The sequence below is a fragment of the Eublepharis macularius genome, chromosome 9 (assembly GCF_028583425.1).
Source record: "Eublepharis macularius isolate TG4126 chromosome 9, MPM_Emac_v1.0, whole genome shotgun sequence".
NCBI classification, from domain to species: Eukaryota; Metazoa; Chordata; class Lepidosauria; order Squamata; family Eublepharidae; genus Eublepharis; species Eublepharis macularius.
This window is the reverse complement of record NC_072798.1, coordinates 96,654,016-96,668,032: the sequence shown is the minus strand read 5'-3', so window position 1 is coordinate 96,668,032 and position 14,017 is coordinate 96,654,016. Positions and strand designations below refer to the sequence as shown.

At 46.5% G+C, this 14,017-nt stretch overlaps 1 pseudogene; it reads right to left on the bottom strand.

The window, feature by feature from the left end:
• Nucleotides 1-3,139: 3,139 nt before the first annotated feature.
• Nucleotides 3,140-3,242, bottom strand: LOC129336385 (U2 spliceosomal RNA; annotated as a pseudogene).
• Nucleotides 3,243-14,017: the final 10,775 nt, after the last annotated feature.

Here is a 14,017-nt window from a genome sequence, read left to right as displayed (position 1 = left end):
GTATGAGCGCTCTGAACCCGAGTCCTTGGGTTGAGCCGTGACGTGAGACTCTGGGCTAGAGAGTCAGCCACGTGGGATTTCTCTCTATGATTTCCCTGCAACTCAGGGCCAAGCTAGAAGTGACGCCTTACACAGGTTGGACACGTGTCAGCTTCCCTCAGGTTTTGATGGGAAATGTAGGCGTCCTGGTTTTACAGCTTGGCTCTCCATTACAGCTGCAAGACCAGGATGCCTACATTTCCCATCGAAACTTGAGGGAAGCTGACACGTGTCCAACCTGTGTCAGGCGTCACTTGTAGTTTGGCTCTCAAATGTTAGCTTTCGATGGCGCCTTCATTTAAAAGCTTAACTGCTCCTTGGCATTGAGAACTTTTATTACATTAAAGGAAGTCATGATGTTATCTACCAAATGGGGAAATGGTGATTTCTGCAGTGGGTAAAAATCCTCTCTCTCTGGATGAATTTTAATGGCTCCCCATGATTTGCACAGAGGTGTATTGTGGAATAGGGATCCCAGGTCCCTTAGTGGGGACCATTTGGAGGGAGTTTAGATTGCCCTCCGCACCAGCTCCCCTCTGTCTGGAGATCAGGGGCGGGGCCACCGGCCATGTGACCATTTTCAAGAGGTGCTGGAACTCCATTCCACTGCGTTCCAGCTGAAAATTTGCCCTGGTTAATTTCTTCTGGAATAGGGACCCCAGGTCCCTTAGTGGGGGCGGGGAATCCCCCGCTTCCGCCTTCTGCCCCTCCCCCACTCACCTGGCCGGCAGGGGGGAAGGAGGGGAAACAGGCCTCCTAGGTGTACTCCTTGGAAACAAAAAACAAAGTGAGTGCTGGGACTCACCCCCGCCTCCTGCCATGAGGGTAAAGGGGCCTGGCAAACCTATTCTAGATTGGAGTGATTATAGAGAAATTACACTTGTGGGTTGTTGCTTCAGAGTGAGCCAAAAAGATATGGCTGAACACAGAATCTTGTGTTGGAATAAAGGATGGAAATTTGTGTTGGGAATTGATCTGGATGGCTATATCTACATGTCGAAGTCCTTTAAAAAACTGCGGGTATCTAACAGAAATAGATAATCTTTTGACAAACAAAGTGAAGTGTTTCCTTGTATCAATGAGAGGTCGCCTGCTGTATTTGAAGACATGTTGTGAGGAGAAAATAGTGGAAATGAAAAGCATGCTGGGATACATTCAGAGCCTCTAGAAGAGTACCCAAGGACACAAGTGTAAGCTTCTCTGATTACAGGGAGGTGCGACTGCTCTTCCCCCGATCTTAAAGGGATAATAAGCAAACATGAACTTGTAGGAACATGCAATTAACACAAGTATTCGGTCTCGTATGAGGAGACCCTGGAATGAAGGTGCATGCAGGCCTGCCAATTTGGCCTTGCTCTGCCAAGTTAAAGTCACCCTCAATTTTTTTCCATGAACAGAAAATGCTGGTGGAATCTGGCCGCGTGTTTTTGTTCACACGAATCTGTGTGGATGTGCTGAATGGCAAATCCCAGCAGACTTTGTTTCCCCTGGTACTTTTCTTACCTCAGTGGACTTAGACCTTTGTAACTCTGCATAGTTTGCACTGTTACTCTTCCTTGCTGAGGCTGCTTCCACACACATTGGATAATGCACTTTCAATGCTATTTAGTGATCATTTGGAACTGGATTTTCATGAGTGAAACAAAAGATCCACTTCCAAAGGATCGCTAAAGTGCATTGAAAGTGCATTATCCAACGTGTGTGGAAATGGCCAAAGTAATCACATTCAAGGTTGAAGCTAGTTGTGAGAATTGTGACCTTGGGATAAATGGGAACATAAATAAGTCTTAGGCCTATAGAGTACAAGATGGCCCACTTACTAAGGATTTGTGAGAACTATGAACTTTAACTTTGTATGTACAGTGTCAAATTGATATATGTATAGTGTTAATGGTTAAAAGCAGGGCTTTTTTTCAGGGGGAACGCGGGGGAACGGAGTTCCGGAACCTCTTGAAAATGGTCACATGGCCGGTGGCCCCGCCCCCTGATCTCCAGACAGAGGAGAGTTGAGATTGCCCTCCGCGCCGCTGGAGCGTTGCAGAGGGCAATCTCAACTCCCCTCTGTCTGGAGATCAGGGGGCGGGGCCACCGGCCATGTGACCATTTTCTCTGGGGGCAACCCACTGAGTTCCACCACCTCTTTTCCCAGAAAAAAAGCCCTGGTTAAAAGATAATAATTTAGTAAGTTATTTGTATGTATGTGATAAAAGTTCCCTCCAGAAACTATAACATTAAGAGCAGGTACCGATTTTTCAACAACATATTTTTTACCCAATTTAATTCTCCTCTGTGTTATACTGAAGGTGTATTTGTTTATTTTTCTGCCTTTTGTCCTGCCAGCATACTTCAACAGAGCCCTCAGGGCAATTTTCAGCATCAAACCATGTAATAAGTTATATTTGTGTGTTAAAAATTCATGAAGTGAAACCTCTGTAAAGCAAACCTCTGTAGTAAAGGAATGTTCAATCATTTCCCCCTATCTAGAGAATTGACTGAATAGTTATGCTTCAGATTCAAGAACAAAACATGTTTATTCTGATCTATTAATTTAAAAAATGGGATTTTGTTCCAGGTAAGTTATTTTAAGATTGCTCCTAGAGACATACTTGGAATTCAGCGCATTTCAGACAGACATCCATCTACAAGCTCTCGTGGGCTCAAATAGACTGGAGTAAAATCATCTCCATATGTCAATAAAATGTAAATTATAAGATCAAGTCGCCTCAATTTGCCTTAATACCACGAGGCAAGGAGGAGGTTTAACCTTTCAGTCTCTGCTCTGTTTTGGTGATAGAAACTGGCATCTTTGGTTTGCTATTTACACTTTAACCATTAATGGAATGTACTAAATGAGAACTACTGTTGTGTACAACAACATTTGATTTATATACCACCCTATAGGACATCTTAATACTCATTCAGAGCAGTTTACAAAGTGTGTTGTTATGATCCTCATGACCCTGTGAGGTGGGTGGGGCTGAGAGAGCTCTGAGAGAGCTGTGACTGACCCACAGTCAGCCAGCTGGCTTCAAGCCGAGGAGTGGGGAATCAAACCCAATTCTCCAGATTAGAGTCCTGCTGCTCTTAACTACTACACCAAACTGGCTATCATTTAATTTATAGTCCTCAAATAGAGGACATATCAGATATTAAACTGATAAGAACAGATTGACTTAACTCCGCCTCAAAGAGACAGTAGCTAATGTTTGCATCACCTCTTCTCAGTGCAGGTGAGAGAAAGCATATACTTCAATTATCATATGTGCATCCCGACCACCAGCCAATGGGGGACATGCTGCCCTATTGAACTGATAAGAACAGATAATTTGGTAGAGAATGTTTAGCCTCAAAGCCAAAAGGCCGAGAAGCGATACTACACTTGATCTTAGCCACTTGATCTAACCATGTAGCAGTTAAGAGTATCAGACTAGAATCTGGGAAATTCAGATTCAGATTCTCACTCTGCTATGAATCTTTGGCCAGTCAGCATCATTTGCCTGATCCTTGCCATTTTATGAACAGAATAAGCGGTGTCTTTCAGCGCAGTGAATATTGTACGTCACTTTGAGTCCCCAGCACGGAGAAAAGTAAGTTGTAAATAAATAAAATCACAGCCAAAGGCCTGCTATTCTCTGAAGTGGTAAGCCTCTTTCTGGACAGTAGTATATAGATTGTAGAAGGGGGTTTCCAGTGAATGCTTCTCTATACATGAAAGTCCCTGTGGAATGATTTAAGACTATGTGTGTTTCTGTAAATGCTTGGTGTGGTACAGATGAAGAATGGGGGTGAAAGAGCGGGATGAGTGAGTGAGATGACTGGTTGATGGCTGAGAGTGTTGTAAAGTGTTGTTTTTAGTTACTGAGCGGAGAGAAAAGAGGCTTTCACTGTGACACTGAGAGATCTCTGTCTTTTGGTGCTACACCTCTGAAGATGCCAGCCACAGCTGCTGGCGAAACGTCAGGAACTACAATGCCAAGACCACGGCAATACAGCCCGGAAAACCCACAACAACCATATTTTTGATACACTTCTTGTAAAAATAAAAGCTTATTTTGTTTTTTCCCCCATCCCAGAGTAGATGTTATTCCTATATCCCATTCGTTTCCTCAGGGCCACATAGCCTGACGCTTGGGCACGTTATTAAAAGGGAAATTTAAATTAACTCTTTTGGAATATAATTCCTGGTGGCAGCAATCTACCCAGAGGGTGTAAGAAGAGGGTTAAAGGAAAAATCTAACTGAAAAAGAAAGGGAGCTGTAATACCCTGCGCTTAGCAAAAGTCAATGTCGGGGACAAGAGTTTTAGCTGAGCATTCTCCCTGACATATTGAGTTTCTATGGGAAGAGAGGGACAGTCAAACATGTGACTCCCACACCTGCAGTCTAAACACAAGGTGATCACCTCAAGCTTCTTCCACATGGGGATTTTTCTCTGTGTGGACAATAGGGAAGTCTGCAGTAGAGGCAAATGTCCAAGACACATGCACCCGGGGAAGGGAGCGGAGGTTGGTACATAGTTAAGGCTGAGAGTGTCTGACTTGCCCAAGATCATGCAGCGAGCTTACTCACTGTCCCAGATCCTAGTCTGACACTTCAGCCACTCCCCCATGCTACGTCCTTTAAAGGATTGGTTGTGGGGTCTGTGTGACTGTGACAGGGAGGGGTGGGAAGGCAGCAGAACAAATGGCACAGGTATGGGACATGAGGAGGCCCCCCCATCCCACAATGCAGCTATGGGGGGAACGTATCCTCCCCCCATCTTTAAGCAGCCTCTGTGAGAGCTACGTTCTTCCTATGAAGAGAGGTGCAGTTTCCTAGCGTACAGGACACAACAGCAGAATTAAATGAGGAGAGTCTTCATTCAGGTGATGTCTCTCAAGTGGCTGCCAAGAACAACAAAACCTTAAACAATGCTCTGTAAGGGACTCACGCTGGCAGGCACCAATGCTTGACAGTTTGTCTCAGGCGACTGCCATCCCAGGCTGTCAACTCGGGAAGGCAATCCATAATTTCTTGTGGAAACGAATCAGTCTCGTATTCAAGGGAAATGCATCAGCTGAACGCTGCAGAGATCTGGTAAGAGGATCAGTGTTTTTGGCATTGGAGGCTGCTGGAAGATGCCCAACAGTGCTAAAGAAATATCCAGTCTATTGCTTTCAAGCCAAACAACCTGCCTAAGGCAAGGTGGGAAGAAAGTCAGCAGCATCTGAGTTCATGCCACTTTGAAACAAATCTCTGCAGCCAGCAAGAATGACCAGTGTATTATAGGCTGCTTGCTATCTGACCAACAGGGATGGGCTGGCCATTTAACTTCCAGGGAAATTTCCCATTGGGCCACCAGGCAAGCCTGAACCAAACGCAGCAACTCTTCCAATACCCCAGGGGCCATTTGGCTCAGACCATTCATCAGTGATGGTTCTTAGCAGGGCTTTTTTTCTGGGAAAAGAGGTGGTGGAACTCAGTGGGTAGCCCTCGGAGAAAATGGTCACATGGCTGGTGGCCCCACCCCCTGATCTCCAGACAGAGGGGAGTTTAGATCGCCCTCCGCACCACCGAGTGGCACAGAGGGCAATCTCAACTCCCCTCTGTCTGGAGATCAGGGGGCGGGGCCACCAGCCATGTGACCATTTTCAAGAGGTTCCGGAACTCCGTTCCACCGCATTCCTGCTGAAAAAAAGCCCTGGTTCTTAGTGGTGCCAGCTCACCATTGTCTCTTCCTGCACTGCTGCCAGTTTGTGGGGGGGGGGGGAAGCAATAGGTGAGGGGATGCTTCTTGCTGGTGTTGCACAAAAAAGTGCTCTTTCCCTTTGCCCCTTCCAATCTTCTGAGCAAAAGAGAGATGAGACAGACAAGGGCTGTTGTAACAGAGTATATTTGCAAATATAGGGTACCAGCTTACAAAATGAGCTTAGAATGTACCACAGAACAAAGGAGCACATGCTTCTTTTAAGGGCTTGTGACATCATTTTGGAGAAACGAAAGTCACATTCAGAATAAGGCACCTGATCACTTTTATACCGTTACATTGGACTATTGTCCACCGTTCAGTCTCGCGACAACATCATGTACCATCCTTTCTTGGTCTCCATAGCAGCATCTTCCTTCATTCCACAACTGGTTACTTTTCTACACAAAATTCTCCCTTTGTTTCTAGCTTTGCCCTGTTCATATACTGGCAGGAATGTCCAGTTATCTATCTTCAAGGATAGACATTCTTTCTTTCCATGTACAGCTAGGGAGAAGAAGGGGGGTGGTGGCCAAAGACAGAGACCAGCCACTTCAAAACACAAAGAATCCATCTTATGCCTCTTGCTAGCTCACCATTAAGACTATGATGGATTTCGCACTAGGAGCTTACCGCGCCTTTTCTGAGCAGCAAATGCGATCGCGTCTGCATCGCATTTGCACCTGCGCTCTTCACACTTATAGCAAGTTTCGAGTTGGCGTTTGACAAATCTTCTCACCCACCGCTTTTACACCCGCCTCAATTGCCTCGCATTTGTAGCGCTCTTTTTTGCTGGCATGCGCAGTGTTCCGATGGGAGGAGAATGTTCTTTTTCTTTTTTTTTTTTAATTTTGCGCAAGCGTGGTAACGTTTATGCGTTTCCGCGTTTTGAAATTGTGCAACGATGTTTGCCGTGAAAGCTCTGATTTTGGCCTGGCTTCAAATAATCCTAATGTATCTGAGGCGATCGATTGAAGCCACGAACAGCTTTTGGCTCCGTGTGGTCAAAAGAAGGAGGATTAGGCATTCCTCGTGGGTTCTGCATGACATACACCACCAACCACAGCTAGTCCACCGAAGCAGCAGAGCACGAGCACGATGGATCGTGCTGGCAGGTATCCGTGTTCCAAGACGCTACTGGGTCTATCCCAGAAGCAATGATTGGTGGGACAATTTTGTCACCGCTATATGGGATGACGAATTATGGATACAGAACTTTCGCATGGCCCGGTCCACCTTCAATGAGCTGGTGGCATGCATTGGTCCAAGACTGGCAAGGCAGGATACCAGACTTCGCCGTGCAATCCCCGTGGAGAAGAGAGTGGCCATTGCTATCTGGTACCTGGCCAACTGCTACCACTACCGGGGCTGCATGAACCAGTTCGGCGTGGGACTGTCTACAGTCGCAGGCATAGTTCTGGAGGTTTGCTTTGCTATCGAGGCAGAACTGCTCAGTAAACTAGTCTGTTTGGGACAAGATGTGGCAAAGGTAAGTTTTCCCCCACCTCATGACTAGACCTTGGCGGCACGTTTTGACCAGTTTAAGTTTCTGGTGTTAAAACAAAGGAATATGAACATGACATGATGACTTTTAAATGTATAAATTCGAATTACACCAATACTGGTGTTTAGATTTTCCTGATTCTGTCTGACTTTTTGTGTGATGATTGAAAATTTGCTGATGTCTTATACTTAACTCTCTTTATAGATCATGGCCGGGTTTCAGCAGCATGGATTTCCACACTGTATTGGAGCAGTGGATGGCACGCACATCGCCATTTGCCAATTCAAGGGAAGAGGTCATGAGTATAGCAACAGAAAAAAATTCAACTCAATCCTGATACAGGGAACAGTTGACCATACAGGGCGATTTATTGATGTGGAGGTCGGTTGGAGTGGCCGCAACCATGACGCCTTTGTTTTTGCCAATTCTGCCATCTGTGAAGCCATGGATGCAGGGGCATTTGTGCCTGGGAACCCATGTCTTACTTTGGAAGGGGTTTCTGTTCCTCCAATAATAATATCGGATGCGGCATATCCCATGAGAAGATGGCTGATGAAGCCTTACAGCACACCATCCACCCCTGCAGAGCGGCACTTCAACAAATGTTTGACCCGCTCCAGAAATGTGGTTGAACATGCTTTCGGTAGGCTGAAGGGCCGTTGGAGGTGTCTGAGATCATGCCTGCTGGTTGCAGAGGAGAATGTCACCAGCATCGCTGTGGCATGCGTTGTCCTCCATAATCTGTGCGAACAAAAGGGACATGGCTATGTTGAGGACGATGCACCATTGCAGCAGGTGCAACTCACGGAGGACCAACCACCATTCCCCGTGTGGTCTAGACGACACCTGGAGCAGGGAAAGGTGGTTCGCGATGCCCTTGCTAGGCATATGTTGAGTCAAGTGCAGCATCAGTGATTCACTGGCCACTGCATGTTCCCCAAGTTGTGCTTTTTTTTTCCTGTTAATGCACCACTGAAGCGTTCGATGTCATGTGTGCAGTTACAATTCCTCTTTTAATCTATATTTTTTATACAGCCATTTCTGTGTGTGTTGCTGAGCTTTGGTTTGTTTAAGAGCATCTTGTGCCACCTCCAGGTTTGCTCCACATGCTTAGATGCGGGCTTCTGTTTGTTTCATTCGAGTGATTAATGTTCGCCAAGACGTCAAGCATTGGTGCTGAGCAATCATTGAGAAATCGATTACAGCAAAAAAAGTTGTCTCGTGCTGCTGTAAAGTGTTAAGTGAATATACTGTTAACTCACCGATAAATGAAAAATAAATCCGAGTTGAGCATTTAAATTCAGGATCAATCTTGTTTGAGTCTTTCCTGTTAATGATGATTAAATTAAGTGTGTGGTTTTTCTCTCCCATGCAAAGATTGGCAGGAGTGATGTTGTACAGTTTTTCCAAAGAAATGCTCTTTTGAGATTCCTCCACTGAATGTACGTTCTCCACAACAATCAGGGCTAAGCAAAAAGTGACAAATGACGCTTGAACAACTACAGGATTGAGTGTAGGGCAAGTGAACAGGGAGAAATACACTTGCCCTTCAAGTGTCATTTTTCACTTGTGGATTGGCCAGCATTGCCAGACATGTGAATAAACTTGGGTCGCAAAGTATCTTAAGGTGGTCATCCACCAACCAATACACACACAGAACCTGCCTACATGCAGTGGCAAGCAGAAGTGTTCAATAAATGTGGGTGACAATTTGCAGCTTGCCCAAGAGGCAGTTTTAATGGACTGTGGCAGTCACCCCAACACTGCTTTCCAGCGCAGCATTGCTGCACTGCTGTCAAGATAAATTGGGGTGGCGGGCATAGCAATACAGAGATGTGATAAGAAACATGACAGATTGCATGTCAAGAGTATTCCTTCCCGCAAGAAAGTGCTGTGTCCATGCAGCCTGTCTGCGGTTGACTTTTAATCTTAAAAATAAAGTGATTGTAACAGTTATTTTGGCAGTTTTTTTGCCACCAGTGGTGCCTTCAACAAAGCGGTGGCAGCAGGAGAATATCAGGTTTGGATTGAAAGTTGGCCTTGTCACCCACCGGTGCTGAGCAATGTCCTGGCTGGTTTGCTCCATCGCCCACCGTTCAAGGTTTGCCCAATGGTCCCCGCTATGTTCGTCGTTGTTTCCCCCATGACCGCACCCCTGTCTGCATGACAGCGTTTTTTGGGCGAATTTAGAGTTGCATTAAACGATTTTTTTTAATTAAATGGAATAAACGTTGAAACGTTTATTCTTAAGGCCAAGAAGTCAAGATACTCCCTATCAACGTGTCCACGCCCAGAATCTTGACGGCCAATTACTTTTCGCCCAATATTCTGTGCGTGCACGCGTTACTTCCTGCCGGTGATCGGTGATCGATAATTGAGTGTTCCCTCCAGTTCCTTGGTGGCGGAAACTGTTTTTGGGGAAGGCACAAGCAAACGTTGGAGGAGCCCGCTGCAGAGACGTTTGAGCGTTGCTCTCTTCGGTTGCGGACAGTCAGAATGCCGTACAGGAGAGGAAGGGGAGCCTTCTGGCAGCACGAAGAGGTGTGCTTGCTGCTGGATATTGTGCTCCGTCTAGGCTTCGCTCCCGACCTCATGTCTAGCACGCATCAGAGGAATAGATCAGCATACGATGCCATTGCGAGGGAGCTCCGGGCAGAAGGCTATGCTAGGTCACCTGACCAGTGTCGCACCAAATTTAAAAGACTGAAGTGCGACTTCTACGACTCCCTCGAGGCTTGGCAAGGTCTGCCTCGCAGAAGCGGGCAGATACCTCATCACCGTTCCCTGATGCGGCTTTGGGTGGCTGCTGGCCGTCCTCGTTGGGAGGACCGCCACCATGAGGGTAGGTTTCGCCGTGTTTTGGGACATTGTCACTCTATCCTTTTTTTTTAAAAAAAAAAAAAACATTTCGGGAACAGTGGTAACGTTGCAATGCAGGTAACCCTCCCTCTTTTTTGGACTTTGGAGTGTTCTTAGCAATGTAAGAGGAAAGTTATGGCGGGGTGGTTTGGGGGGTCTGGTGCCAAGGTCCTAGCCAGGGAAGTGGCACAGAAATGATGATGAATCCCCTTCCTTGAAGCAGAATTACCGTGTGGAGCGGTTGGTTTCCAGACACATGCAAACCCAATTAAATACTGGCCTCATCTCAGCCACTAACTGCAGGTCAAGAACAGTGACTGCGTTGTTGAATGGATGATTGCATAACTTCGGCTATTCATTTTGGGGGCTGACACACACCACACATTTGTGTTTTTGCAGCAACATCATACCGCAGAGAGGATGAGGTTACCATTGTGGCCAGTGAACCATGCCAGCATGAGGGGGACGAGGAAGAGGGCAATCAATCGATGGAGGAGGATGCCAGCAGTGAGAGTGCGATGATGGGAGACCCTTCTGAGGGTTCATCATGTGAGGACCAAGGTAGGCCATCATTAATGTTCTGTGATATTATGTTTCTCTTGTGCGTGGAGGGTGTCTGTTTCCTCTCACCCACAATTAAACACCTTGCTTTCTTTTTCTCACCCACACAGAGCAACTCAAAACCACTGATGCGAGAGAAAGCCCGTCAGAGGGCAGCTCGTCCTCCCACAGCATCGATGCATTCATTGATCTCACTGTAGAGCCACAAACCACCACGGCAGCAGATAGCCCTTCAGAAGGGACTTCGTCCACTCACAGAGTGGAACCCTTCATCGATCTAACGGAGGAGTCCCAAAATGCTGATGCCGGAGACAGCCCTTCAAATGGAGCCACCTCCTACCACAGAGTGGAACAGCTAGACGTTCCAGCGGAGGAACCCCGTACCACTGCGCAAGGAGATAGTCCCTCAGAAGGCACCATATTCTCCCGCATAGCAGAAAAGTTCATGGAGCTTGCTGAGGGTCCCCAAACCACAAGGGCGAGAGAGAGCCCTTCTGAAGGCCCTTCATCAGCCCACAGAGTCGAACATCTCCCCGAGCTTGCAGAGCAACCACAAGCTTCTGTTGCCAGATATGGCACATCAGAGGTAACTTCATCCTCCCACAGAGTGGTAGAGATCACCAACCTTGTCGAGGAACCACCAACCACCGCTGGCAGAGATAGCCCCTGTGAAGGCACCTCATCCTCCCACACAGTGGATCCGGTATCCTTGCTTGCTGAGGGACCCCAAACTTCCACTTCAAGAGACAGCCCTTCAGATGGAACCTCATCAGAGCACAGAGTGGCCGAGCTCAGTGACCTTGCCGAGGAACCGCAAACCACCACAGACAGCCCCTCTGCGGGCGCCTCCTCCTCCCTCAGAGTGGATCATGTCATCGAGCTTGCTGGGAAAGTGAAGCAGGTGGTGGCAACATGCCTCCGTGTGTGTGAGTATTTTTTTGAAAAAAAAATGTGAAAGCACCAGATCAACCTTGATTTCTCCAATGTTTTGGGGATTGATTGCCTTCACGGATGAAAATTGGGTTGGAAAAGGAATGGCTTTGTTTAAGATTGGGAAGATTAGAAGTGTTTTCTTGCCTTAGGAACAACCACATATTTCCCCTCTGGGATACCATTTCGGTCACAGGATTGCACTGCACCGGTGTTTGATTTAGGCAAATGTTGTCATAACAAAGACCAGCAATTAAAAGTTACTGTGCTGGACACCCTCCAAAGACAGGGTTCAATGGGCAGTGATGGATAGCAATCTACCTTTCAGTGACAGTGAGCGGAACCACACGTGAGAAAAGGCACCAATTGGACACTTGTCATGTTCCATCATGTTTTGATGGGAGATGAAGGCAGCTTGGCGGGAGGATGGACAAGTGACAGTTGAATAGTCCATTGGACAGCAGTCAGAGAGCGAAGCTGCGAGACCAGGACGCCCACATTTCCCATCGAAAATTGAGGGAAGCTGACTATTGTCCAACGTGTGCCTTTTTTAACTTGTGGTTCTGCTGAATATGTTCCTTTCCCAGTGAAAAAGACCAACAGGAGGATTGACGGCCTTGAGAAGCAGCTGAGGATTTTGAGACAGGAGACCAAGGAGGATATCGGCAAGCTGAGGAATGACCTGGAGAAAATGATCCAGCAATCAAAGGAACAGTGATCATGTTTTAATGGTTTACAGTAAAAAGGTTGAAATGGCTCAAACAATAAATACTTTAGTCATGCCATAACTGTTAACAATAAAAAAATTTCAACAAAAAAACGCAATAGATATGGTGGTTGTTTAAAATTTTTTGGACAAAAAATTTCCAATCTTCTCTCAAACTCCAAAACCTATCTGAAGTCTTGATTTATTGCTGAAGTTAACTTTCACATTAAGTGACTGGGAACAAGCAATCTCCCTATTCTGATCACCCAATTCAATTAAATTGTTCTTTCCCCCTGCTGCCCCTCCTCTTCCCTCCTCCCATTTTGTGTCCCGGGGGGTATGATGGGTTGATCCTGACTCAAATTCTGCACTCTCAGTGGGGGTGGGGTCGAGTGAAAATTTGGAATGGGGAAACGGATGTGGCCGTGGCCCCTGCACCTGTTCAACATTCCCAAAAGGGAGTAACATCTCTGATTTCGATGGTTTTTCACAAATCTAATTTCTTGCTGGGTTTACTAACACGGCACCTCTTTCTGGGTGGGTTCTCCTGTGGAGATCTATGCACACTTCCCCTTCCAGATGAGGGTCCTGGCACTGCTTGGTGACTCAGCTCCCGGTTTCCCCCCAACAAAATTTCAGTTAGGGAGCTCAAGGCACTGACCGCTCTGTTAATGCCCTCAAAGTTCTGCTGCTGCGCCTCAATGAAAGCCTTTCTATCTTCTTGTGCCTCCCTCATTGTGTCCTCATGCCTTCTCTGCTCCGATTCCAGAAATTTCATGCGCCACTCTCGACTCTCCGTCAATGTCTGTTTTCTTTCCTTGGCATTGTTGTTCTCCTCTCTCTCTGCCTGAGACAACATCTTTTCTGCCACGGTGCTAAGCAAGGCCACACGTCTGTTTCGGGTTCTAGCCCTTTGTAGCCTCGATGCAGGTGACATCTGTGCCGTGGTTTTTGGTGCGGTTTCAGCAGGCTGATTTTCAGTGACTGAAATGAGGGAGCGAAATATGGGTGTGATTTTAAGACAAGAATTTGTTTCAAGAAAGGGTTGAAGGAATCACAGCCACACAATCATACTCACCGACAGTTGGACGACTGACGTCCTCATGCTCCTCCTGAAATTCATCCACCTGAGTCAAGTCTGAATCTGTGGGAATTCAAAGGAAAGAATTTTTCTTAAGAGTGTTTCAGAATAGAGATGCCAGAGGTTGAGACTGGTTTATCTGTTGAGAGCTGCAGCCAGTGAGAGCAGACCGAACCAGAGCGAGGTGGTCTAAAAGGGCTAGTTTGGAGGCGATTTTCACAGTGTGTGGATGCTCCCACAATTCAGCTGAAATTTTTAAATTTCCTGTTGTGCATGTGAAAGGTTCCAGATTCTATCCCTGGCATCTCCAAATAAAGAGTCTCTAGGAGACAGAATTTGGGAAATACGTCTCTGAGCATAACAGCCCCAGGAAATGTCACCAGTCCAGGAAGCAATGTAACGAGAAAAAGGACTTGGGGTTCTGGCACCTCACATGTCAATGGTCCATCATTGGTTGTTAGCGGGAACACCCCCCGCACTCAGAAGAGGGAACATCATGGAGTTTGCACACATGTTCTCAAAGGCACTGCAAGTTTTATTCAGGCTATAAAACAAGCATTTTTGGGCCAAGTAATATTTCTTTGTTTATGAAACCGGGGGATTTTTTTTTCCA